A 27,350-nucleotide genomic window follows, 5' to 3' on the forward strand; every position below is an offset into this window, starting at 1 on the left:
TCATTAAATCCTCTGGGTGATTAATTACCTAAGAGCTTCCCAAGGACTGTGAGTTGAGACCACACGTTTTCCCAGTAAAGTGTCTGGCTTAGAATGGCAGCTATGGGAACCAGGTTGCAAGAGATGCCTGCACCATACTAAGCACTCACTACCATGCTCACTGCAGGACACATGTGATCCTCTTACATCTCACAGCAATGCTATGAGTACGAATTAATACCTTATTGTCATCCTCATCTTAAAGAAGTGGTTCAGTGGTTGGACCCTGCCGTCGGATGAACGTGGGATCAGCTCTCAGCTCCATTATGTACTACTTACGTAAATATCGAACCTTATTTTTTTCCTATCTCACAGCCTGAGTCCTAGGTTGATGGAGTTTTTAATGAAATGGTACATCCATGTGCTTAGCACCATTCTGTATATATAATAGGGGCTCAACAAATGTTAACTGTTACTACTTGAAATCTAATTTTTTACACAGGAAAGAATTGGAACTCAGAGAAGTTATTTTCCTGAAGCAACACAGCTCTAAAACCTGTGCTCTTTTCTCAACCCCACTGGCTTGTGAGAAATTTGGACTCAGCTCAGCAGAAGGCCTACTTTATAAGGGGCAGTGCAATCCCCTTACCCCTTATCTAGCATATGTCTTACAGGGTCTGCCACTCAGAAATCAGCTGTTACTTGCTTTTACCTCATTTATTCTTTGGTGATCAGTTATTGAGCATTTACTACAGGGTACTGATCTCAGTGCTGTGTGGGACAGGCTTCCAGAGGCTTACCCCCTGGGAGGCTGGGGTACTTGAGGGAGGGTTTCAGGCCCTTGATCTGGTCCAGAAAGGACTGGTCAAATCTTTTCACTGTCAGTCTGTGTACCCTGACACTGGACCTCAGGCTGGAGAGGTGGTTCCATTGAATTAATAAGGGACAAAAATGCTCCGACTCCAAAGCCTGGAGTCAAGCTTTGACCCCTTTCATTCAATTAGTCAGTTTCAAAATTCTGCCAAGTTTTCCTTACAAAGGACCATTGCATTTACTCTTCTTTGTCGGTTCTCAATGCTGTCCTTTCCCTTGTTCCTTAAACGGCCTCCTAACTTCCCATCTTCTCCCTCTTTCATCCCAAATGGCTTACGCACTGGGCCACAGCTACACTGCTGAGCCAGACAATTCCTGCTCTTCAGCCACTGCTCCCACTCTGCAGGACCAGTATGGCACGGTAGCAAGAACACCAGCTCTAGATCTTCCTTAAACTCTCTAAGCCTCTATTCTCCTGTCTGTTAAATGGAGGTAATAATTAACTCAAAGGATAAAATGAGAGAGACATATGAAAGGGCCTGGCATAGAATAATTGTTCTATAAATTCCCTCCCTTCCCGCTACCCTCCAGACAGCCCATTCTACTATGCTTTCCTCCACTTTCATACTTTTACCGGTCTGTTTTCTCCACCAGTTCAAATTCTATCCCTCTATCTGGGCTTGGCTTGAAGCTCAACTCCATAAAACCTTCCGCGAGTAACCCTAGCCCATAACGGCTTTTCCTTTCTGTATTTCTATGACACTTCTATTGCCATGAAATGTTAAAATTTGTTTCACATAGCTCTACCTTGTCTCTCTAAGCTCTTCATGGCTATTATGCCCCACAGCAGGGGTGGAGGGTAGGGGTGTTGGGGGTGGTTCAGGAGGTACACTGGGAGCTTAATACTTGCTTCCTGAATATATGAAGGCGAGAACCACCTCTGTGCACACAGAACACCACCGATCTTCAGGCTGACGTTATAAAAGCCTCTAGGCACGGCAGTCACCTCTGGTTGTGCCCTTGGGAGAGACAGGGCTAGAAAGATCTGTCCGTGTTCTATCTCAGGCTCAGCTCACAGGAGGCACTGTGCTCAAGCACCGTGAAGGAAGGAGCCCAGAGACACCCGCTCCTGACAGGGCTCCCCATACCTTGGGCTCCATCTCACCCACTCACCTATCCCTGGTTCTGCAGGCTCTGGTGAAGACCATCAAAGGGGCACAGCCTGTCATGGAACTTAGATTGTTGTGCCCATTCTGAGTGGTCCAGGCTGAAGGCCCTTTAAGGCATGCACATTATAAGCCTTCCCTGCAGCAGAAGACCCACTCTCCTAAACCCCCACTAGTGGCAGTGACCCAGCCTTTCTAAGCCACCAGGCAGCAGCCCAGCACCCACCTTCAGCATGGATCAGCTCCTGCTTCCCTTCCTCAGTCTCCATGACCTGCAGCCTGCAGGGTGAGGACCCTCCAAAGCCCAGCCCCTGAGTGGGCCTGCCATTTCTTAGCTCACACATAGATAATCATCATTTTTTGAGGGCCAGGATGGGCTCTACCAGATTGTCAGAGCTGTCTGACTCAGGAGGCAATGCAGGAAGGGCAGGAAAACTCAGGGGTATTGTGTGTCAAACTTTAGGGTGAGAGGTGCCTGTGCCTCTGGACAAATTTTAACCCACCTACTGCTTTCCTTAGTTCTCTGATAACCTCCGGAGGGTAGCATCATGTGAAGCAAAAAAAAAAAAAAAAAAAAAAAAAGTGGTCTTGAGGTGCCTGCTGTGCCTATCAGCTGCACCTGTCCTCTAAAAGCTGCTGAATTTCCCATCTGTCCTCCTCGCCTTTGCAAAAGGGTCAGGGACAATATTAGAAGAGCCATTCCCTCCTCCTCCTGGACCGACTTGTGCCCCCCTTTCCTTCTCTCAGCCAAGCCTTGTGTCTCAAGGCCCCAGCTACTGAAGCTTTAGCATCTGGCCCCACCCAGCTCCTCCCTCTGGGGTGTATTAGGAAGAGGGGGGCCTTCGGTCACTCAGGAGTTAAAATGACAGTGGGCCAGGAAGGGGGTGGCGTGGCACGCAGACTGGGAGGAGGAGACCGGAGTGGGCTGGGAGGTTGGGAGAGCGGCGGCGGAGCGAGCGAGGAGGGCGAGCGAGAAGCCGGGAGAAGGGGCGCACGCGGAGGGGGGCGCCGCGAGGGCCTGCTCGGTGCACTTGTCTACGAGCGGCGCGCAGAGGGAGCGCCCGGCTCTCTCCCGCCTTCCTCAGGCCACGACGCGCACGAAGGGCGGTGCGGAGCCGGTGGCGCCGAGAGCGCAGAGAGGGGGTAGGGAAGAGACTGCTTTTCTGCCATCGCCTTCACCCGGCTCTGCCCTCGGAACCACTCCCTGGAAAACTCCGCCGCCAGGAAAGCGCCGCACGACCCTCCCCCGGCTTGGCGGAGCGCACCCAGGGAGGGCGCGGACGAGCCTCCCTAGCCCAGCCCCGGGCTGGAGCCGAGGCGGTGCGCGGTGGCTGACGGCGGCTCCAGGACCCCGGGCGGCACCCGCCGGGTGAGTGTGCGGCTCTGGGACTGAAATCCGGGAGGGGCGGGCGGCGAGAAGGGCTGCAGCCCCGGCCGGGCGGTCTGGGGCAGCGCCGCCGCTACCTGGGCTTTTCGGACTCTGAGGCCGCTCGCGTGGATGCAGGAGACACTGGGAGGTAAGGGTGGGGGTGGGGGGCGCCCGGGAGCAAAAGCCATCGCAGCCCCCGGCTCCTACTCCGCCGGCACCGCGGCTCCGCCTGACCCGGGTGGGGGGCTGCAGGGGGGCTGCAGGGGAGGGGCGGGCTGTTGGCTTCCGCTGAGATGCCTGCAGGAGCGATGGTGACTTGAGAGAAGGAGGCGGCGGAGAGGGGAGAGGGAAAGCGAGCTGGAGAATGTAAAGAAGGTTGTCGGCTGCACTGGAGGCGGCGGGGGAGGGAGCGTCTCGGGCCTTAATCAACCTCGAGAGGCTCGAACCTCCCCAAACTGTTGCTGGGTACAGCGGGGCCCTGGAGATGTCGTGGAGCCGAGAGATGGCAAAGAGGCTAGGGAGGGCGTGACAGGGGCGGACTAGCAGGATGGGCGCGCTCCAGAGCCTCGGAGACTTTCCTTTCCTTGGAGCTTGGGTGTCTGTGGGGAGGGACAAGGTGGCCTTGGTGTCCCTCCGAAGTATCTGGAGCCAAGAGCCAAGACTGCAGCCCGGGATGGGGGTATTTGGGGTGGGGGGTGGGCCAGCCTTGGGCTGTAGCTGGGGGCTCTGAGAGTGGGAGGCCAAAACTGAAGGGTGCCTCTGTAACACCCAGGAGACAGGATGGTCTAGCCAGCCACAGGTGGTCCGTGCGTCCTGCAGGCGAAGGGTGGTGCAGATTCTGGCTGGGCAGCCAGAGAGGAGCTGCTGGGTGAAGGGAAACTGAGCTCCATTTGGGGTTGAGCTGAGAAGCTAAAGAGGTGCAGGAGACCTGGTCTGGGGGATGGGCTCTAGGGGTGTGTCTGTGCTTTCCTCTCTCTCTGTCCTTCCTCCCCCACCAAAGGAACAGGAAGGAAAATGTCAGCTGGGCTTTGTGCTCTGTTCCTCAGGCTGCCGCAGCTCCCATCTGTTGAAGCTAATGCAGCTTCTAATTGGGCAACTGGCAGGGTCGAGAGGGGGTGGGCTGAACCCCGGGCTCACTGGCTAGAGATGGACAGGCCGTCCTCCTGCTTGAATTCCCTAGGAAGTGGGGAGAGTAGAGAGAACAGCCTCCCCAGGCCAGGGGAGTAGGGGCAGCTTCCAGCCAGCCTGGTCACCATCATCCGGGAAGACCTGGGTCTCCCCAAGTACCCAGGCCACTGGCAGCCTCCTTGCCTGTTTCCCTGCCAGCCCGGGAAGGGCTGTGGCCCAGTGTCCTCTCCTGAACAAGAAGACCTCCTCTCACTGCCCACTACTTCTTCAAGGTCCCTCCAAAAAAGAGTCCTGGGCAGGGGGATGGGCAGGGCTGTGTACAGAGCACTGAAGTCCCCTTGCTAAAGGGTCTTGTTGCTATCAGAAAAAGTCACATGTGGGTGGCCTGACCCAGTTCCTGGCCAGGTGCCATTGTGGGGAGATAGGAAGAGAAGGGCACAGCTAGGGGACCAAGCCTCCTGGGGCTTTCTCCTTCTTCAGGGCTGGCTCAGACTTTCTTACCTGGGATTGGGACTTCATTGGAAAGGATGGAACTAAAGCCCTCAGCACTTTAGGAATTGAGATCCCTGCCCAGAGTCTGGCCACCCAAGAGCACCCCCAAATCCACCCTCTCCCCTTGTGGGAGACACCAAGCACCAGTGTCTGCTAAGACAAATTCCACCCAGTCTGGGACAGCAGTTTCGCTCCCCAACTCCACAATTCCTCCCTCACTCCGCATTCTGTTTTTCCCTCTGCTTCCTTCCTTCAGTCTCTCTCCCCTTCACTCCACTCTTTTCTCCTCAAGCATTTCTTCTTCTCTCTTTCCCCTCACACGTCTGTTCCCCTTCTTTCACCCTCCTCCTTCTCCCCCAGACTTCCCCCCATCTCCCAGGTTTCTGTCTCCACCTTTGTCCCTCTTCTCTTCTGCCAACTGCAGCTGCAACCACAAGCCGGGTGTGTGAGCAGGCATGTGAGCGCGGCTCCTGAGCGTCCTGACAGTGGGAATACACGCACTGTTAGCTTTGCTGCATCCCCTTTGCAGAGGAGCCAGGGCCAGTGGGCCTGAAGGATGCATTTATTTTACTGGTCCTCATGTCCCTGCACCCTGCCATTTACTCTCTTTGCCCCTCCCACTGCCCACCTTTATTTTTTATTTAAAAGGAAAAAGAAAATCCATTTTTTTTAAAATGGATTCATTCAACAGCTATTAATTGAGCACCTACTATGTGCCTGGCACTATTCTAGGAGTTGGGGATACAGCAATACACAAATCTCTGTCTCTCAGAGTGAACCATACTTGTATCTTGGCCTCCCAACACATTAGTTCTGTGCCTGGCCAGGCTCTTTCAAGACCCACAGTTTGGGAGTGGATGGGGAAGGTGTGCAAACAATCATAAGTTGTCACCATCATCGTAACACTGAATGAATTCTAACCTGCCAGGCCCATCTCCTTACAAGGCACAAGGCAACCCAAAGCCTACAGATCATCTTGTCCTTAAGACATTTCAGACCTGAAAGGATGGACCAGTTTGTGTTTTACCATTTGTTTGGGCAGTCAGGGCTGATTAAAAGGCTGCTGCTTCAGGCTGAGAAGGGGAAAAGAAACATTTATCATTGAGCATCTACTAAGTGCCAATCTGTTAAGAGCTTTATAAAAATTATCTCATTTAATCCCTATGAAAATCATCTAAGGTATGCATTATTATCACTGTTTTATTGCTGAGGAGATATAATCACTTGCCATGAATGTGCCTTGTCTCACAAATTAGAGTAGAAGCCTTCCAAGGCAGGGGCAGCAATACAGGCTCTCACCCAGTACATAGCTGTCAGTGAGGAGGGCCTGCTGAATGATTGCATGAACAAGCTTTCTCAACTAACCAGGGAAGACTTCCTGGAGGAGTTAGGAGCCTGGGAGAGGAGGTAAAGAGGGCAGTGGATCTTTGATCCTCCACAGATCCGTGAAATTTGTAGGCAGGCAGCCATCAACCCCTCTCCCATGACATTACCTGCATCCAGGTAGAGCTGATGGGAAATCGCTGTCTTTGTTCTGGATTAGACTGGTCCATGGCCAGTCTAACGAGTCAATGCCATATGGGTCCTCAGCCGCCTCCTTTTCTCATAAGCCTGGTCTCCTTACAAAAGCTCCAAGGAAAGGGAGGAGGTGGGGGGGCTTTACAGCCTGCAGGGACTACAGGGAAGGACAAGGACAATGGGTGGAGACTGGAATGAGGCAGGAAATGGGGAGAATAACCAAGGAACAGAAAAGAAGGAAGAAAAAGACAGAAGAGAAACTGAAAAGCAAAAAAACAAAAAAGCATAAAACAAGAGACATGCAAAAAAGACATGGGTAGACAGAAAGCAGCTAGTGGTTGGATTTATAAGGGACATGAATCAGAAGGATGCCTTTATCATATACTTCCTTGGGTGCTCTGGTCTCTTTGGCCTATAGCTCAGAGGCTAAAATATTTACCAAGTTAACCTCCTTCAGGAACGCATTTATTCAATTGGCCAGTCTTGTCTTTTCTAAGCACCTACTGTGTGTTCTGCCCTGTCCTGGGAGCTAGGGGCAAAAGGACGAATCAGATATTGTCTCTGCCTTCAAGGAACTCATAGTAAGAGTATAGATTCCGGAGCCACACTGCTGGGTGACATGGGGCAAGTCGTCTAATCTGTTTGCGTGGGATTTCTCACCTATAAATGGGATAACAATAGTATCCTCTTCATAGGGTTGTTAGGAGGATTAAATGAGTTGATACATGTAATGAGCTTAAAACAGTGCCTGGCATATAGGAAGTGCTAGGTAAGTATTATTATGATGATGATTACTTTTATTAGATGGGGGCATCAGTCCTGTAAACAATAATGAAACAAATGCTATAATATAGGAAGGAGCAGATGAAGAAGTGACTATCTCTGCCTGCAGATTAGAAAAGGATTCCTGGAGGATGTGATATTTCGGTCAAGGCTTGAAAAAGAGTCAACCAGATAGAGGAGGTGGGCCTGGGGAACCTGGTGCTAAGGGTATTTGGGACACAGGAGTTGTGTCTGAGAAGGGGCTGTGTTATGTATGGATTGTCCTTTATGGATATTGGTAGTGCTGTTAACACACCCCACGTTGGCTTCTGCCTCTCTAGTGCTGGGAGCTGGGCTGCCCGTGGGGGCTGGCAGGTCATCCAGAACCTTCCCACACTCTCTGGCCTGAACAGTCAGCCTTTGGGCAGCGGTTCTAGCGTGTCCCTGCTGTTCTGGGTCTTGCAACCTTGGCCTCCTGAACATTTTAAGCCATCATCAAGCAGACTGCTCCAAACCCAGAGCTGCCCCAGCCCTTGTCCTCTGACTTCGGGCACTTCCGGGGACCCAGGAGACAGCTTGCCTCTAGGGAGCTGCCTGTTAGGTAGCGAGTTTAACCAGGTTTGGTTTGGAGTTCAGTTTTTCTCTGTACATTTCTTCCACCCACACCATCCCTGCATTTGAGGGACTTGAAGCATGGCCCAAGATGAAGAGCCGGCAGAGGGCTCCTGGGGCAATAGCACTTTCTCAGCTTCCATCTCTCCACATTGTAATGACACTAATTATGGCAGCGAGCATTTATTGAGTATTTACTATGTTCCAGGCACTGTGCCAAGGGCTCTACCTGCATTATCCCATTACAGCCTCAAAAATACCCCTGTTGTGTAGGTGCAATTATTATCTCTAATTTATTCACAAAGAAGTGAAGGCGCAGGGAGGTTAAGTGCCTTGCTCAAGGACAAGCAGCTGCGGGAAAAAAAGTGGAGGAGAGATTTCAACTTTCTGCCTGACTCCAGGATTCCTGCTCCTTAGCCACCCACCCCCCAGAATCCAGCGTTCTCGGGGCCTGAAAGGTGCTCTGGGAATCTTCTAGCCCATTCCCCATCTTCCTCCGGTAACGAGCTCTCCAACCCCAGTCTGAGCCAGGGGCTGCCTTTCCCCTCTTTGGGTCCTTCAGAGAGGGCCTCCTTGGCCGTCACCTCCCCCATCTCCTGCGGGTCACATCTCTTCGAGGTCCAACTTTGTTTCCTTCTGACTCAGCTCATGGCCTCAGGGGCCACATGGAGCCAGTGGCCTCAGAGAAGCAGGACCCGAAGAGTCAGTCCCCACTGCTGTAATGGGAACCAGTGCCAGGAGAACTCACTGGTAACTTGGGAGCTGTGTGTGTGGGGCGGTGGGGGGTGGGGGTGGGTGGAATGCAGACCCCAGGTAGGCTGGAGGGAGCTGGGACGGGCCTGAGACCAGTGCGGTCAGTGGGCTGTCTGTAACAAGGCAGGCTCGCGTGTCTTGGGAAGAGCAAGTGCAGTCGTTCGTATTTACAGACATCTCACAAGTCAGATCCTTCAGGGAAAAAAGTATGGGAGAAGGGGGCAGCGATTGTTGGGCAGCCAGCCTGGTCCCCCAGGAAAAGGGGTTCTGTCTTGTCTGATCCTTCCAGGGGGAAAAAAAGGAGGAAGAGAGAAGGGCATCTGGCAGGAAAGGTTATGTGCCTTCAAAAAGTCTTCTCAAGATGATTATTCAGAGGCGGGTGAGGAAAGGGTCTGATTTTGGCCTGGGAGGGCAGAGGTGTTGATGCCCAGCAGATGGAATGGCCACAGAAGAGCAGCTGGCGGGCAAGCGGAAATTGACACTTTACCTTGCCTGGCAACCTCTCCCCCCACCCCAGGACACCTCCCCCATCCCCTCTTTCCCAGCTTCTACTTCTGAACAAACCTTCCATGGGATGATGGTAACTGGGTGCTCGGGTGGCCTCAGGCCTCTGAGCTTCTGAAGGTATTTTCCAGAGTTGGGCCCAGGGGTAGGATGGTAGAACCCCACATCTAGAGGGGACCCACAGAATTATCCTGCCCGTTCCCCATCTCTGAGCACAGCCATCTTGGGTGCAGGGTGGGACAGAGCCCTCTTCATTCAGCAATTCAGGGCCAGGCACTGGGGGTATAGACAGCAGTGAACAATCAGACAGAAACCTCTGCCCTTAAGGAGCTTATATTTTATTGTCCAGGAATACAGACAGTAAGTAAAATGAATTTGTAAAATAGTTTATTAGAGAGTGGTAAATGCTAAGGAGAAAATTACAGCAAGGGAGGAGGGCCGAAGATTGTGTGCTGGGAGGCGGGGAGGCTGTGATTTGTATACAGCCGCCAGGGGAGGCCTCTCCAAGGTGACTCACTTGAGTAAGGTGAGGTGGCGGTGAGGCGTGAGGGCTCCAGGCAGAGGGCACAGAGGTCCAAGGCTGTGAGGCAGGGGCTTGCTGGGGTCTGAGGATCGCTGAGAAGGCCTGTATGGCTGGAGTGGAGTGAGTGGGGAGAGCAGTGGGAGATGAAGTCAGGGGACAAGGCCAGGCCATGGAGAGCTGGGGCTGGAGTGAGGAGTCTGACTTCTCTCTCAGTAAGATGGGAGCCTTTCAAAGTTTGGAGCAGAGGAAGCGATGTGATCTGACTTTTTAGAACCCTGGGCTTTTGGCCACCCATTTCAGCGTCTCACCTCGAGGTTAGTCAGGAAGTTCTTTCTCATTGGGCTCTCCAGCCATTGAAGGTGTTTTAGCCAATCAGGCCTGACTTACACACTTTTTCTAAATCTTTTTTTGAGCATCATCCTAGGCAATGTGGGGTGGGAGATGGGAGAACAATAGAAAGGTAAGGCATAGTCTTTGCTGGTAAGGAAATCTTCAGCTTAGTTGGGAAGGCCAAATTTATACTCAGAAGAAATAATGAGGGAATAATACCAGACGTATTTAGAACCAAGTGCTAAACTGTGTGATTTAGATTATAAATGTTATCAGAACTGTGAGCACTGCGTGGGAGTATATAGGGAACGCTTCCTCGAGGAGGTGCGGCTGATTTGTGCCTGGGAAATGGGCTGGGGTTTGGATCTGCAGAGGGGAGGATTCTCAGGCAAGGGGAACTGGGAGCTCCTGGGAGTGGGGTACGGGCAGGGGGTGGGGTATGGGCAGGGGGTGGGGTAAAGGAGGCTGGCTGGAGTGGAGGGTGCACAGATGGGAGTGAGGTAACAAGCATGCACTCCCAGAGGCAGGGACTTTCGCCTTTGGAGCTGTCCATTCGCCACCACCTGAGTTTCTCACTTCCCCTTTGTATTCTCAGAGGACAAGGAGAGCAGCCCTATGGAGAATGGAAATCCGTCATCCAGTCTTGCCCCCTCCTTCCCAGGGCCTGTTGATCTCTGTTCCTTGAAGCCCTCCTGCTTGGAGAACGCCCCGTTAACAGCTCTCTGGTTACATTCATAGCTCTGCACTCTCTTAGTGTGTTGCTCCCCACCCCTCCCCTTGGCCTGCTGATGTCTGGGGCCTGCCACCCCTTCTAGGTCAGCTGATGTCTGGGGCCCAGTGCTTTGGAATTGTCCGCCCAGTGTGTAGCCAGCTTCTCTCTCTCCCTTCCTCTCACTGCCCAGGCTCCTGTTTGGTAGGTTACTCCTATAACACTCTCAATAATTTTGTATACAGTGAACTGGAAAGAAAATTCCCCAAAATGAGCAAACTTATTCCCTCTGTGAAGGTGAGTCCCTCTTCTCTCTGGAGAGAGGCTGCCCTGGCTTGGAGTAGGTCCACTGGTAGTTTACTCAGCCTCCCAAAGACACAAAGAGACCCCCAGTCCCCACCCCTCCAGCCAAAGAGCAAGCAAGAGCCCTGAGTGACACAGGCAAAGCATTCTGCAGGATGCCTCCCCTCAGGCCCACTGGCTGTACCTCAGGGGCTCTTGGCACAACCACCTCAAAGACACAGGGACTGAGCATGGCCCAAGGTTCTGTCCTCCTGACTCACAGTCCAGGGGAGAGAATGAGAATTTGGAATCAGCTGGACCTTGGTTACAGCCTGTGAGCCCTAGCCACATGCCCTTGGGCATTTTAGTTAACCTCTGTGAGCCTCAATTTCCTCATCTATAAATGTAGGCTAATAACATCTACTTCTTTCATTTGTTAATAGTGAGACCTAACATTATTGAGTTATGATGTGCCAAAAGCTTTACCACATCATTTCATTTAATCCGCATAACTCTGTCAATTAGACGCTATTTCCCCCACTTTACAGTTGAGGAAACTGAAACTGGGAAACCTTGCAAGGCCACACACAGTCAATAAGTGGCCGCTCCAGTACTCAGCTCCGGATCTTTCTGACTCCAGAGACTGATTCTCCACCACCACATTAAATGAACTAATCTGTGTAAAGTGCCTGCTACAAAGTAGAAGCTCAATAAATGTTAGTTCCTTTTCTCCTCAGTTTCCCCAGGGCCACTCCTCCAAAGAATAGCTTTCCCCTACTGTATCACATTTCTTTTCCTGCATCCCCTGGGACATATGATAGAAGTAGGAATGGGAATAAGCTGCCGGTTTATACTGAGGAAAAAAAGGAAGGCTGAGAGAGGGTGGGTAATTTGCATAAAACCATTAAACACCAGGGTCACCATTAATACCGAAGGCACCTTTATCATCAGTTTTGTTATTTAGTCCACTGGGACCCAGGCAGTTAGCAGAGGGCATGTTGCAGAGGTGAGACCTGAGGTTGTGCTGTATGGGGGAGAAGGAGAGGCTGCCATCTCCCCGAGGGGTAAGGAAGAGCCTTCCTCATCTGCAATGGCATGATCAATCAGTATGGACCTGGATCTGTGCTAACAGGAAGATGAGAAGATCTCTGTGTTCTGAACTGGGGAGCTTTTTCCAGCATTTGTTAAAAACAATCTGGGGGCCCCTCTGGATGGCTCTAGGAAGCTGAGGTGTGGAAGGCCAGGGAGTGGAGGAGAGGCTGGTGTCTCGACTTCCTGACTGTTCAATCAGTGTGCCTTCTGTGCCCATGCTGTGCCGAGGCGATGGGGATGGGTGATGGGAGCAAGGGAAAGCAAGGTCGTGCTCTTGGGGATCATCTGGTTTGATTGGACAGATCACTTACGTGCATGGATACATACGTACCTTCCTACATATGTAAGCTCAGTCTGACCTTACCTGGAAGTAAGAACAAGGAATGAAGAGGAAAGAGCTAAGACCAGTGGGCTCTCCAGAACAGCCCCCATGCTTTCCTCCCTGGAAACCCCCACTGCTGGTAGACATAGGCCCCAGCTCTCTTCCCACTGCACTGGAATGGCCTAAGCCCACTATGGTTCATACTCGATGGGCAGACCCCAGGGTCCCTCTGAGTTGCCTTGTAAGGATCCCCTGGGGAGAAAAGGAGAAGAGGAGGCCAGGTAATAGCACTTTAGAACTGATGGCAGCCTGAGAGTCCTCTGGTTAGGTGGCTTTCAAAGTTTTTATAGAAATGACCCATTTTTCAAATCAAGACAAACATATGTGTCAGAGACAGAAAGATAGACCCCCGAAGATGTCCATGTCTTAATCCCAGAATCCGTGAATATGTTTTTATTGCATGGCAAGGGGCAATTAAGATTGCAGGTGGAATTAACATTGTTCCACAGCTGACTTTAAAATAAGCAGATTATCCTGGATTATCTGAGTGGGTCCAGTGTGATCTCAAGGGTCTTTTAAATGTGGAAGGCGGTCAGTGTCCAAGTGATGCCGTGTGAGAAAGACTCCGCTGGCCATTGCTGGCTTTGAAGCTGGAGGCAGGGCCATAAGCCAAGGAATGCAGGCAGCCTCGATGCTGGAAGACTCAAGAAAAGAGATTCTCCTCGTGAACTCCCTGGAATGAAGGTAGCCCTGCTGACACTTGGATTTTAGCTAAGCAAGACCCATTTTGGACTTCTGACTTCCAGAACAGTCTGATAATAAATTTGAGTTGTTTTAAGTGACTGAGTTTGTGGTAATTTGTTAAGCAGCTGTAGGAAATGAATGCAACGTGAAACCTTTTAATAGGAAATGGACAGGAACAAGGCTGTAGTTGGAAGAAAGTAGGGACACCAGAACCACACTGACTTGGCTGCCTCCTGACCTCCCAGTGACATTGGGGGAATCCTTTCATAACTCGGAGTCGTCCAGTTTGGAATATATTATTTGAAGTACAACCCCCCTCATTTTATAAAACGTGAAACCTTTTAATAGGAAATGGACAGGAACAAGGCTGTAGTTGGAAGAAAGTAGGGACACCAGAACCACACTGACTTGGCTGCCTCCTGACCTCCCAGTGATATTGGGGGAATCCTTTCATAACTCGGAGTCGTCCAGTTTGGAATATATTATTTGAAGTACACCCCCCCTCATTTTACAGATGATGAAGCTGAGGCCCAGAGAGAAGTGGCTTTGACCAAGGTCACCCTGTGGTTAGTGGAAGAGCTGGGACTCCAATCCAGGGCCTGCTCATGTGTTGCCAGAAATCCCAGATGCTTGCATGGCATTCTTTCATCCAGTCAGCCATTCTCAGCAAATGTATGTGCATATTTTTATCTACAGAGGCCCAGGCACCCTGCTAAGCACTGAGGAGAAGCAAAAGTGAGTTCCAGCTCAGGAAGATGGGGAGAGAAGAGGACTGCTTGAGTTCCGCTCCTGCCCCCCCCCCACCGTGCCTCAGTTTCCTCCAAACACAGGCAGCCAGCCCAGGTTGCCCAGAGCTGTCAGCTCTCCTTGGCCATGGGGTGGTCCCCAGGTGGGCTTTATGACAGCCACCTCCTCTGGGTGGAGACACAGCTCTATGCAGGGAGGGGACTCGGCTCGCTGGCCCAGGCTGTACCTGCGCTGCCCGCCTGCAGTCTGTGCCGCATTTATTACATCTAACAAGCTGCAGGTGGGCAGGACACGGGCCTCGGGAGGCGGGGAGAGGAGGAGGCAGAGCCCAGTGCCCTGCTGCCCAGAATCAATGCCCGGATCACACGTCATCTCCTCTCTGCCAGGTGTTTTGGCTTTCCCGGCTGTCTCCACAGCACACCTGAGCCACCGGCCAGCCCCCAGGGCTGCCAGCTCTCAGTCCTTGTCTCCATGGCAACCCACATTTGCCGTTCTGGTTTCTAATGACTTATTGGCATGTGTGGTAATTTGCAGAGCGTGGCTGGCAGACTAGGGAAGCTAGTGAGGAGGGGAGGGAAGGAGGGAGTGACGGACACTTGGCAGTGGGGCGGGGCTTCGGGTTTCAGATGGAGATACAGGCACACTTTTCTTCCTGACCTGCCCTTACTATTTCCTGCTAATTAATGTCCGAAGGAAGCTGCTTCAGGTCCAGGCCTCCCTTCTCTGAGGAGCATCAGCTTTCTCCACACCCCTGTGTGGGAGACAGATGGACAGACAGATGTGGAGCACAGCTGCTCACCTGTCAGGCAGAGAAGGGTGGGGGTGGTGGGGGTGGGGCAGACAGCTGTGTTCATCTTCAGCAGGTCACGCTCCTGACTGCTTCCTGGGCCCTGGGAATAAGGGGCACCCCCTGGGCCCAGAAGCTGCTCTGCCTCATGGGAAGGGGTGAAGGGGGGTGTATCCAGAGGACAAGTCTTTGCGGCTTCTTGGCCTCTCCCACACTCAGAGAACCAAGCGGAGCAGCACTGGATGAAATGCCACATTGCGAATGTAGTGACGGAGAGCAGGGTGGGGGGAACCAGCCAAGCAATCAAAGGGGGAGAAGGAGAAAGGACCTGACCCCTCTCCACTTTTCTTCTGCAACGCTTACCCAACCTCAAAACTACTTCCCCAGGGCAGGGCGGTGGGGAGCCTCAGGCTGTCTGTGATGCCGCGGTCTTTCTGCACAAAACTTCTGCCTCCCCTTTTGCTTCTCTTTTGATTCCGTACTACATTTATGCTGTCATGGGAGGCAGCCCAGTGCACCTAAAAGAGCACAGTCTTTAAAGTTGGATGCATCTGGGTTAGAATCCTGTGACCTCTGCTTACCTGTTCTGTGCCCTTGAACAAGTCTTGGCCCATCTTTGAACCTCAGTTTGCTTATCCATAAAATGGGGCTAACATGCTCATCTCTCAAGTTTGTGAAAATGAAACCAGCTTACGCTGTAAAATTCCTGGCACACATTAGGTGCCAAAAAATATGTAAAAAGTTTAAAAGTAATTGCTTAGTTATCTACCCAAATAATCAGAAGCGGACAAATTATATATTCTCAGATCACCAATAATAGATGTCAGTTGCACATTCAGTCCTTTATGAAATTCATAAGTAAAAAAATATTGTTCTTTCTTTGTGGTTTTAATAAAAGTTCAAGAATTAAAAAAAAAAAAAAGAACAAAGGAAAGAGGGGTGGAGACTTGTTTCAAATGTTCCAAGTTTGCACAGGAGATTTTTTTTTCAAATATTTCCAATTTGTGCGGGCTAGTTAAGCTTGTCGAATAGAATATAACCTCTGAAGTATCCAGCCAATGGAGAAACAGGGGAGGGACTTGCGGTTAGGTGTAGGGAATAAATACTGCTGGGTCTATTGTTCTGCGTGCCAACATTTTGGTTGGGCGCCCGTTCTTGCAAGATCGTGAATAAATTCTTTTCTTCTCCACAAAAAAAAAAAAAAAATCAGAAGCAGTGTGATCAATAATTTTAAAATTTTGGTGGACTTTGCAGGGTTTTTTTTCCTTTTTAATATTTGAGGCTAGTCTTCATTTACTCAGTAAATTCTTATTGAGCATCTGCTGTGTGCAGAGTCCTGGCCCAGGTGCTGGGTTTTTTCCTGGTATTTTATGATTAGAGTGCAATTAGGTTGGCCATGCATTCCCTGAGCATACAGCAACTGTCAGAGGGAGAGGGCGGCCCAAGGTCAGCCATGTAAGTGGATCTTATGTGTAAGTGGATTTCTGAGAAGTGGCTGGCCCAAGAGAAAGACCTGCATTATGAAGGCTTTGTCTGGGTGGAGTGAGACACGCCGCTGTCGCCTCAGAAATGGTGAGTCTGTTTTTAGAACTGAAAACTGGTCCTCCACTTTCATGAGCTGCTTCTGAAGACTAGGGGGAGAGGGGCTACAGTGACCACCCAAACACCAGCAGGAAGTGGAGCAGATGCACCTGCCCTCACCTGGGCATCAGCAGATCACAGTTTCCTCTGCCGGTGCTGGGAGGAGTGGGAGGAGGGGCAAAGGGAGGAGGAAACTTGGATTCTATCTCTGCCAGCAGATGGACTTCTGCCTGCAGCAGGAATCTGTCTGTTCTTCTGTCAGCCTCCCTGCAGCCTTCTCCAGGAAGGCACGACAGAGATGGCTGGGGCCCTGGCGAGTGTCTGGCCCACTGCTTCCCCACCTTTTTCATCTACTTATAGCACACATTGACAATGAAAATGGCTCAGGGGCTCTGGCTGGCCTGAGGGCTAAGGAATCAATATCTCAGCCCACCTGTAACCCATCCTTGGCTTCCTAAAATCTGTTGGGAAGTTCTAGGTTAGCCAATAACCCTAACCTCTTTTATCAATGAGAATCCTGATGTCCAGGGATGGAAAAGGATTTGCCCAAGGTCACACAGTTGGTTATTGCAATCAGGACCAGATATAAAGCTCCTAACTTCTGGCTCTGTGCTATGCCCGTTACCTCTTCTCAAGACTCTTCCTTTTCCTTTCTTTTCTGACCTGTCACCCTGGAGAGTGCACTTCAGTCAGGAGCAAGAGAATGTGATTTCTCTAAGAGATCATTGTTACTGAAATCTCATAAAATCAGGCTGAATTTCCCCCTTCCCCTTATCATTGCCACCCACCATTTTCGTTCAGTGAAGCCTTTGGCATCTGCCCACAGACATCCTCCCCTGTCTGACTCCTCCGTCTGTCATCCTGGGTAGGTTGGTGATCACATGGACAACTGGATATACTCGTTGGCCTGTCAGCTCCTTCACTGGCTTCCCCACTTCAGCCACTCACTCCCAAGATTACACCTCAGACCTTGCCATCACCTGCCAGTCACCTGTTAGAGTCCCCTGCTTTCTGGTCACTACCTCCTGGTCTCCCAGCTTGCTTGTCCAACCCATTCCCATACAACCATTTTTAAACCCCTTTGGGACCTCCGGTCCATTGGCATCTCTACTATCTTGCCAGCCATTACCTTCCTTTGCCTTCTTTTCTCTCTGGGTTGGATGGATTCTGTGGTCCATTATTTTAAGAACTCTCCTGACAGTATCCTAAACTCCCTTGACCCTCTGTCTTTTTATTGCCCTGGTTTGGCAAAGTCCTTGTTCTGAATTAATCATCCTATCTGCTTCTTTTTGCTTGCATCCAGGCTGGTAAGCCTGCTGGAGAGGTAAGCTGGTTCCTTTACAAATTCACCATCTGCATTCTCAACTTAGTCTTCAAAAGTGCTTGGTGTTCCTACCACATTCCTCTGGTTATCTCTCTCCTGACTGTCTACAATGAGTATTTCACACCTTCGCCCTCAAGCCTCGATCCTTTCCACCTACATCCTCACTCTCAGCTGAGGACCTCACCTCCTACTTCAGAGAGAAATAGAAGTCACCAGGCAGAACACCCTCCATGTGTCCCCACCAAGCCCTCAGACACACCTGTCTCTGCACCAGCCCTCTCCTTCCCTCCTGCTTCAGGACAGGAGGTGGCACTTCCATTTCAGGCCAGTGTTTCCACCACTATGTTCTAGATCCTATAATTCTGGCTTAAGTTTCTCCCGTCTCAAAAAACAAAGCAACAACAACAAAAACTTCCTTCAAGCCCAACTCCACTTCCTGCTACCACCCTGTCTCTTTTCTCTTCCAAGCCAAATTTCTTGAAAGAGTTGGCTCCGCCAGCTCCCTCCATTTCTGCACCTCCCACACGTTCCTCAGCCTTCCTCTAGCTTCTTCCTCCGACTTCCTCCCCCATCGTGCTACAGAAACGGTGCTCCATGTTGCTAAGTCCAGAGAACATTTTTCAGTTCTCAGAAGCATTTTTCACTCCCTTTTTGGCACTTTCTTTTCCCTTGGCTTCTCTGACCCCATATCCCTGGTTTTTCTAGTTATTCCCAAGTCTTTGCTGATTCATTCTTCCCTTCCTGATCTTTCACGCCAGTGTGCCTTATGGTCCTGTTCAAGGTGTTCTCTTCTGACTTGATGCTTTCTCCTCAGGCCATCTCAACCACATGAACAGCTTCTATGACCATCCACATGTAGATGATATACAAATTTCTCTCTCCAGTCTGCATCTTTTCATCTGCGCTCCACACCCTTGTATCCACCTGCCTAGTTGACATAAATCCATGTCTCAAGAAACCTCAGAGTTTGCATATGTAAAACCAGAGATGTGCTTCTCCTTCTAAATCTCCCCACAGTCTCCCCTACCCCCAGCATTGCCTGTCTTTGTGAATGGTACCTCCTCAAACCAGTTACACATGCCATAAACTCAGAATCCTTGCTGACCCTTCCTTCTTTACCCTCTTAGAATGTAACTCATCACCAAGTCCTGTCTCATCTACCTTCTACAAAGCACTCAGATCCATCCACTCCTCCCCGTCTTCACAGCGCCCCCTGTAGTTCAGGCTGTCCCTTGCCTCTCACTTGGACCACCAGAATGACCTTCTAACTGGTATGTTACATCCACCCTTGTACCTCTAATCCATTCTTCAAATTGCTGTTAAAAATGATCTTTTAAGGACACAAACCTGACGCTGTCACATTCCCCCATACTTTCAAAACCCTTCTATGATTCCCAGTGCTCTTTAGGATAACCAGTGACTGACAGTTCTTGTAGGGCTTGGCTTATACCTGCCTCTGCAGCCCCCTCCTGTTCTTTGCTCTGCAGATTGGCTTCTTTCAGTTCCTTGACTGCTACCCTCCTTCTGGCCATGTGGCCTTCGCGTATACTCTTCTCTGTGCCTTGATCACCTTTCCTGAGCCATACTTCCTTCTCTTCCCTAAAACCTAGTTATCCTTCAAACCTCGGCTCAACTAGCCCTTCCTTAAGAACCTTTCCTGTACCTCCAGAATTTCATCAGGTCACTGCTAAACATTCTTATAATACCCTTTATGCTTCCTTCATAATACTCAAGATGATATCTAATTATATAATTGGGTGCTTATTAGGTAAATGTCCATCTTGCTGCTAGCCTGGACCCCATGAGGGCAGAGACCCTATCTGTTTAGCTTACATTGTGTCACTAGTGCATGGTTCAGAATAGATGTTCCAAATATATTAGGGGACTGAATTCATTACTAAAATGTCTTCAAATACAAAAAGGATCTTAGAGAAAAAGCCCAAAGGAGAAACTACCCCCTCAAGTGTGCCTTGCGGTGGTTCTCCCTAGAGCTTTGCTTGGGCTGGTCCATCTCCCTGGGCACCCTTCACTTTCTCCTCACCTGACTAGCTCGTACCATACCTCAACCCTCAGCTCTAGTGACGTCTTTTCCAGGAAACCTTCCCAAAGCCAAGAGAACTCCTCCCATGTACTTCCAGAGCTCTCTTAGCATATTCTAGCCTTAGTATGTCTTTGCTGGGCCCTTCTCTGCAGACTGGAAGCTCCTCCAGGACACACCATGAGTTATTTATATCAGAACTCCCAGTGCCTGGCACATAGTAGTAGTAATAAAATAACAACACAACAGAACAGATATTGAAGGCTTACTGTGTGCCAGGCCCTATCTTCAGTGTTCATTGAATCATCAAAATAACCTTCTAATGTAGGTACTTTCATTACCCCATTTGTTTTGTTTGTTTTGTTATAACTTTTTCTTTTGAAATAACCATAGATATACAGGAGTTGCAAAGAAATGCGCAAGGAAGTCCTAAATACCCTTCACCCTGCCTCCCTCAGGAGGTTAGCATCTTGCATAATTACAGTACAATATCAAAACCAGGAAACTGACATTGCCATAACCCCAGAGCTTATCCAGATTTCACCATTATACCTGTACTCTCGTGTATGCGCGCAAATGTTTGTAGCTCTATGAAATTTTATCACTTGTAGCTTTGTGTAACCACCACCGTAATCAAAATACTTAAGTGTTTCATCACCACAAGACTCCCTTGTGCTACCCCCTTTTATAGCCACACACCCCCATCCCTAAACCCTGGCAACCACTAATCTGTTCTCCATCTCTATTGTTGTGTTATTTCACAAATGTTAAATAAATGGGATCGTACTGTCTGTAATGATTTTTTTTTCACTCAGCATAATTTTCTTGAGGTTCATCCAAGTTGTTGCATGTATTAATAGTTTGTTCCTCTTTTGTTGCTGAGTTAATTCCATGGTAGGGATGAGCCACAGTTTGTTTAACCATTCATCCATTGAAGTATATTTGCATTACCCCATTTTTACAAATGAGAAAACTAACTTGCCCAATGTCACACAGCTAGTAAATGGCATGGTAATAGCCACCCACTAGATGTTCACTGTACTGAGCTCAATTGATTGAGGGTGAGGACAAGTGTGCACTTGATGCTCTTATCTTAGCACCCAGAATGGTGTTTTACACATAGTATGCACTCAGCAAATGTTTGTCAGTGAGGATGTGGATGAAATGGCATTTATATTTAGGTAAGTAGCAGTAATGTCCAAGATATCTCTGTGTCTAGACATTTGCTAGAGAGGAATATCTCCATCTCAATATCTCACATGATAACTGCACTTTCAGTTTCACCTGGAATATCAGGAAAGGAAATCTGAGGCAGTAAATACGATCACATACAGGGCTGGCATTTTATTGCCTAAAATGTCCAAAGCTCTTGGTTCCAAGTTAATATACGGCATATTGCATGATATTTTGCAACTAACTTGCAGGTTGCTTATTTTATCAAAATGCGTAGAAACCTTTCCAGCTCCTATTTCTTGCCTCCACCACCCTCCCAGCTCATACGGGGTCAGGCTGTGCAGGTGCAGTCTGCAGAAACAATGGGTTGGGTCCTGAAAGTGTCCACCCTAAGCTAAAAAGTCTGCTGGGGTGATTTTGCCTGGGGAAGAGGAGCTGAGCTGTTTTCACGTGGCAGGGGCCTCAGGAGGTTTAATTAAGGAGGATCTGTGGTGCTGTTGGAGGTTTTCAACCTCAGGTATGGAAAGCCAAATGCGATTAAGTGATCGGAAAGGCACTGCAAGTTGCACTTGTCTCCATCCTGGCCCCAGGGCCCGGGAGATGGGCTTGCTTAAGCACATCCCACCATCCCTCTGTTTGGAGAGGTGAGGTGACAGGAGGGCCAGCCCCAGCCTTATGGGGTGCGGGACACTGATTACGTGCTTCAACTTGGCGGGCCTGGGCTGGGGGACCTGATCAGCCCCTGGGGAGGGTGGTGGGCACGGGCGACAGCGCCCTCCACAGCCCCCCGGGCCTGGGAAAGTGAGGCCGGAGGCAGGCCCCATTTCCTCACCCAAAATACCACTGTTAAGGGAGGCTTGCCGGAGGGAACCGCCTTTTCCCCACCCCCTTATCTTGCCCGGACACTCCCCGTTGCCAGTGCAACTCCCATCACCACCAGTGCGCATACATTGTTGCCAGACACCGTTACCGGAGCAACTCTCGCCCCTTTTCAATCAACCTCTGCGCCCTCTCAGAACCAATCCAAGACTTTAACCTCTACAGCTACCCCGCCCTCTAGACCGCCCGTTATAAGCTTGTACTCTCCCCTAATAAACTCTCTCTCTCTCTTGGCTTCTTCACCCTAAAAGAACCGTGTCCCGCCTGTTCCTTTCTCGCCACCCTCCATACTTTGCACGCCACCCCGCCGGGGACCTGGCCAAGTCCCCCGCCTCGCCCTCGCCTCCGGGAAAGAGCCCCCGCCGCCGGTACCCTCCGAGCAATCCTGGGAGCCTAGGATTTAGCAACCGGCCGCCACCCCCCCCAGACGAATCAACTGCGACCGCAACTGGCGCCCAACGTGGGGCCCCTGGAATTAAAAGTCCTCTCCACGCAGCGGTCCAGTAAAACCACCCGCTCGCCCGGACGCCTCTCCAGCTCCCCTTCTCCTCGCCTGCAAAGTAAGGGCCGCCTCTCCCTCGCCGCCCCGCGGAGCCGCCTCTCCCTCGCCGCTCCACGTCCGGAGCCGCCTCTCCCACGCCGCTCCGCGCCCGGGCCGCTCTTCCTTTCCCGCAATGGGGCATTGGAGATAAGCGGGGTCTCCAGGGTAGAACTTTCCCAGAGGGTGTTTGGAAACATGTCCTGTGGACTTGAAGGGAATCTGGGGTTTTAGACCAATCAACAGGTTTACGAAGAGCCACATGGAAGAGGGACGGACATAAAAGGATATGACTATGTTCCCTGTCCTCAAGGACAGGACCCACGCTCAAAGCAATTAACAATAATTAAATGCTAAACTAAATCCTACAGACCCTAAATCCAGACAGTTTGTGGAAAAGAGAGACTGTGTTAACTGGGGTAACTAAAGAAAGTGTCCTGGAGCAGGTGAGACTCACAGTGGACAGCGATGAATAGGCCTTGGCACGTGCTTCTCAGCAGGGGTACAACACTGACTCAGAGACTTGGGGAAGAAGTGTTATCGGAAAGCAAGCACAGATCTAGTATGAAGAATATCACAAAAATACTTAAAACAAGACTTCAGAGACTTCTGACAGGCCGTTTGGGATTGTGCCCTTAGACCCCTGGGAATGCATGATTACTCTGTGTTGTTAGGGGCCCTTCAAAGAAGAATTGGAGAATCATCTTCCTAAAGTTGGGGATGTAGACTGGACCACTGAGGAGAATGGGCTAGCTAGGAAGTGGGGTCCAGTATTGGGGTGGGGGTGTGATGTGTCCTAGTTAGGACCTGTGGACCCAGGTGGAAGTTTGGTAGATTAGGGAACTGAATGAGGAGACAAGATTGGAGCTAGAGAGGAGGGTCATGGGTCTGAGCCAACAGTGTAATCCAGGAGACTCCACAAGGCCATAAAGAGAGACTGTAAAGGACGAGCAGAGGATGAGCCTGCCACAGAGGCAGAGGATGGTCCCAGAGGTGGGATGAGCACAAGGACAGCACAGAAGACAGGGAGGCTTCCAAGAAGGGGTTTTTTGCTCTGCTTGATGAGCCCATCAAGAGCTCCGTGAGGCTGAAAGCTGGGAAGATGCTGTTGGATTAAAAATAGCCATGAGATTGAAAATCAATGCACAGAGGTGAAGCAAGGGTCTGCATACTTGGAGTAACAAACAAGGGGTCCTTTTTATTGTTGTTTTTAAGGTGGAGAGAGGGTACATAAAAGGCTGAGGAGATAGGAGGGGATGGGGTTGGTTTTTAAAAGGAGGCAAACTTCTTCCCCTAAGTCAGAGGGAGAGATGAGAGAATGGGCAGGTTGGACGAAAGTGTGGGGAGGCCCAGTGATGGAGGGCTGGGAGGTCGTGTCGGACCATCTCCCTCAGTTGGGCAAGATCATCTGTCCGGAGGGCAGAGTGCAGATTGGGAGCACAGTGAGAAGCAGATCTAGAAAAGGTTTATGCAGTGTGTGCAGAGCGGCAGCAAGAGAGGAATAAAAGGATTGCAGCAGAGAGGACTGAATGATGCTGGAAACATGAATCTGCAATAGGGTTGATCTGTCGGGCTTCCACATTTTCTTCCTGCAATGCTTTGGGTGGAGAGGAACGACAAGGGTGGGTAGGGGGATTTCTAATTTTTTAAATAGAGAGCAGCAATGACCTCAATATCCTTTGCCTTATTTCCTGGGGGCCTGGACTCCTAGACTGCCTGGCCTCTGCAGAGAGACCCTCCCGGCCAGGCCTCTTCCTGGGAACAACCCAGCGTGGTAGTTCATTCACCTGGCCTTATCTTCTGTGGAGCCCCTGCTTTTCAAAGCTTGAGGCAATTTCTCCTTGGCCTGACTTGTCAATGGATCCTGTTCTGGAAGAGTCCCATTTACCCTCCATGGATCCCTGTGCACCATTTTCATTTTTCTCCCCTCCTCAATCTTGCAATAGCAGCTTAATAGCCTCCAAGAGGGTCAGGCTGGGAAGATGAATGCTGACCTGTGGGAGACTGTCCTGCCTCTCCATTAGGGAGGTGATGGAAGGCAGCGAGCAGAGGATGGATAATCCAAGGAAACAGAGACACAACAAGCCGCTCACAGGATAATCTAAACAGCATTTCCACTTGTGCTTAATGTGTGCTGTGATGATTCCAGTGCCACAGATTTGCTGGTCTAATTAGATTTGACTTGGAGAATGCTGGCTGCAATTCCCAGAGTAGAGTGGGCAGTGAGGAGAAACCAGGACAGGCTAAGAAGCCACAAAGTGAGTAATCCCCAAGTGCACACATGAGCAGAACAGGGGGCCCATTATGGCTGCCACTTCTGGAAGCTTTGCTGCATTAAATGAGTCCAGATACCAGCACATCACCCCAGAACATAGCTTCCTGCCCAGCATATTCCTCACATGTTGTGTGTGGACCCTCAAATGGCCAGATTAACTAGGGAGACTGGGATTCCTTACGGGTAGCATCGAGGCAATGGTCCAAAATGATTTATCTCTGACCCTACCTTACCTTTGTTGACGTGACCCAGGTCTGTGAGCTGATGCCTCTGGGTGCTCCTGGCCAGAGGAGCCGTGAAGACTCCCGGAGTGCTGCCCTCGCCTCCCACCCGACACCCAGCAGTGGGTGAGGCTTCCTTTGCATCTTGGGTCCAAATGAAGGATGGAAGGAGGCGCCTGAGGCAGAGAACATGAGACTGAAGGAGTGTCCCAAAAGACTTCAGAAATGAACCATTTAAGGAAACATGAGTTCTAGTCTCAGCTCTGGCCTCAATTCCTGTGTAACTTTGAACTACTCATGAAAGCTTTCTGGGTCTCCATCTTCCTGCTGAGGCCATTTTTCCAGCCCATCCCCTGAACTGCCCAAGAGCAGAAGGGATTTAGTAAAACCAGTTTCCAGTCATCTCAAAACCAAGCTGTACTACAAGTAGAAGCATCCCCAGATTCTCCTAGGCTTATTACAGGGCTAGACTGTTTCTCAGTGTCCAGACAAGGATTTAGAGCCATGTGACTTGTATTTAGGTTCCAGTTCCGAGCTACTTACTAGCTGTTTGATCTTGGGCAGGTTATTCTTTGTATGAAGGTCAGTTTTTCATCCGCAAAATGGGGCTTACCCCTGCCTCACCTAAGATGCCATTAGAATAAAGTAAGATGATGTGTGAAAAAGCATTTTGGGAACTCTTAAGTACTCTATCACTGTTTGTGGTTGAGAGGTAGCAGGGAATATGGAAAGATCTTGGGGCTTGAGTCATATGGACCTGAATTCAAATTTCAAATGTTTGTGGCATTTGTGGCCTTGGACAAATTGGTGAACTTCTCTTAGTCTTGGTTTCACCGTCTATAAAATGGGCATAAATAAACCATGTCAGAGAATTATTGTGAGGATTAGATGAGTTGGTTTTGGGAAAGGTCTGGCATATGGTAGACGCCCCATAAATGTTGCTCTCCTCCCTTTCCCCACTCCCTGTGGGAGCTCCCACTTCCTATATCTTAGCTCTTCCAGGCCTTCAAGTCAAGAAAAGCTCTGAAGACATAATTTGCACCTATTTCCATATACTCAGCCAGTCCTGACATTTATACAAGGGAAATGCCACATAGTCTATATCCTCCCCAAGGCCTTGCTCTTAGCTGGGTGTCTTCAGTCTTGGGTCCCCTCCTCTAGTTGTAGAGCAGGTGTTTGCTGAGAATGCACGATTGACCAAACTCAGTCCGCAGTCCCTGCAGAGTCATTAGGCCATGGCATGGAGCGCTACTTCTGGTGGGGAACAGCTTTCCCAGCTGCTGCCTGCTCCATGAGCTTTCCCCAGCCCTGTCTTGAGCCCATGCATCCTGGGGCAGGAATGCTGGAAAGGGCTCTGTGCCCAGAGAGGTTCTTTTCCCTGATGGGAGGACCCACTCCCATGCTTGCCTCCACCATTAACATCTGATCTCACGTGGCCCAGAGAGCTGCCCCTCAGTTTCCACCACTGCATCTGCTGTCTGGACAGTGCTTCCTCCATGCTACCATGTGGCCAACCTCCAACCCTCCTGCCAATGGCGTCTGGGAGTCCTTAATCATCCCAGCTGCCACTTGTGGCTCCCAGAAGGATGACACTTTAACCCATTTAACTGGGCAAATGGCCAAGCCCTAGTTTTGAAGTCTGTGTCTGGGGCAGGGGGTGGGGTTAAAAACGCAGTGTCCCAGACATTGGGACAACTAAATAGATTCCAGGGTGTCCAAAAATCTGCATTTTAAATAAGCTCCTATGAGATTCTTATGCATAGTAAAATTTGAAAGCCATCTTATGACCTTTTTTTCCCCATTTTTATTAAGGTATAACTCATACAGGTAAGCACACAAATCATAAATGTGCAACTTGATGAATTTGTACATGAGGTGTTCAGGACCCACCCTTTTACCACATGCTAAACAAGATGTAAACACTTCCAGCCCCCCCCCCCCCCGCAGAAGGCTCCCCCACTCCGCCTTACACTGAATAAGAGTTCTGTGCAAGATTGGTTTTGCCTGCTTTTGAATGCTTCTTTCACTCAGCATTGTGAAATCGTTGCCTGCTCTTAAAAGCCCAAGTAACTTCTCTTTCATTCCTTGCACTTTACCCCCTCTCTGAAAATAGGTAGGTAGGTAGAGAGGAGGTAGATAGGTAGCTAGAAGTAAAAAGGAAAGGAAAGAAAACAGCTTTTTCCAGGGCCTAACCTTAAACCTCTCCCCTTGCAGTTCCCTCCTTTGTCCTCCCAGCCTCAGGCCTTGTCATCCCGCAAGTATTTGTGATTCCAGAGACTGAGGGGCCAACCCTAAAGCTGCTGGACAGGACCCGGGCCCACTCCCCCACCAGTTTCTACACACAGCGACTGGGGACACTCATTTGTTGTGTGTGGGTTGCCAGGGAGTCCAGGCACATTCCACATGAAATTGGCCAATTTAAGCTACAAATGAAAAGACAAATGAGATGGAAATTGCACAGAACAAGCCTACTCCACATCAGTAGGTATCAGTCCTGACGTGCTGAGTTGTGTGACTTAATTTAGGCCTTTCCCTGTCGCTGGGGTCAGAAGGGCTTTCCCCGCAATGGGAAACATCATCTCCTTTGCACCCAGCCGATCAGAGGAGCAGCCCAAGAGGCTTTGAGGGGAAGCTAGAGAGGATGTGTGTGTGTGTGTGTGTGTGTGTGTGTGTGTGTGTAAGGGGGAGA

The 27,350-nt window shown here is 50.2% G+C and overlaps 1 protein-coding gene across 1 annotated transcript in view; it reads left to right on the plus strand.

Moving 5' to 3' along the window:
- Window positions 1–2,744: 2,744 nt before the first annotated feature.
- LRRN2 (leucine rich repeat neuronal 2) overlaps window positions 2,745–27,350 on the plus strand; it is a 65,783-nt gene continuing 41,177 nt past the window's right edge. The window contains 1 exon segment of the mRNA XM_037824957.1: window positions 2,745–3,327. The gene's annotated coding sequence lies outside the window, so the exon portion shown is untranslated.

The sequence above is a fragment of the Choloepus didactylus genome, chromosome 2, assembly GCF_015220235.1.
Source record: "Choloepus didactylus isolate mChoDid1 chromosome 2, mChoDid1.pri, whole genome shotgun sequence".
Classification (NCBI taxonomy): Eukaryota; Metazoa; Chordata; class Mammalia; order Pilosa; family Megalonychidae; genus Choloepus; species Choloepus didactylus.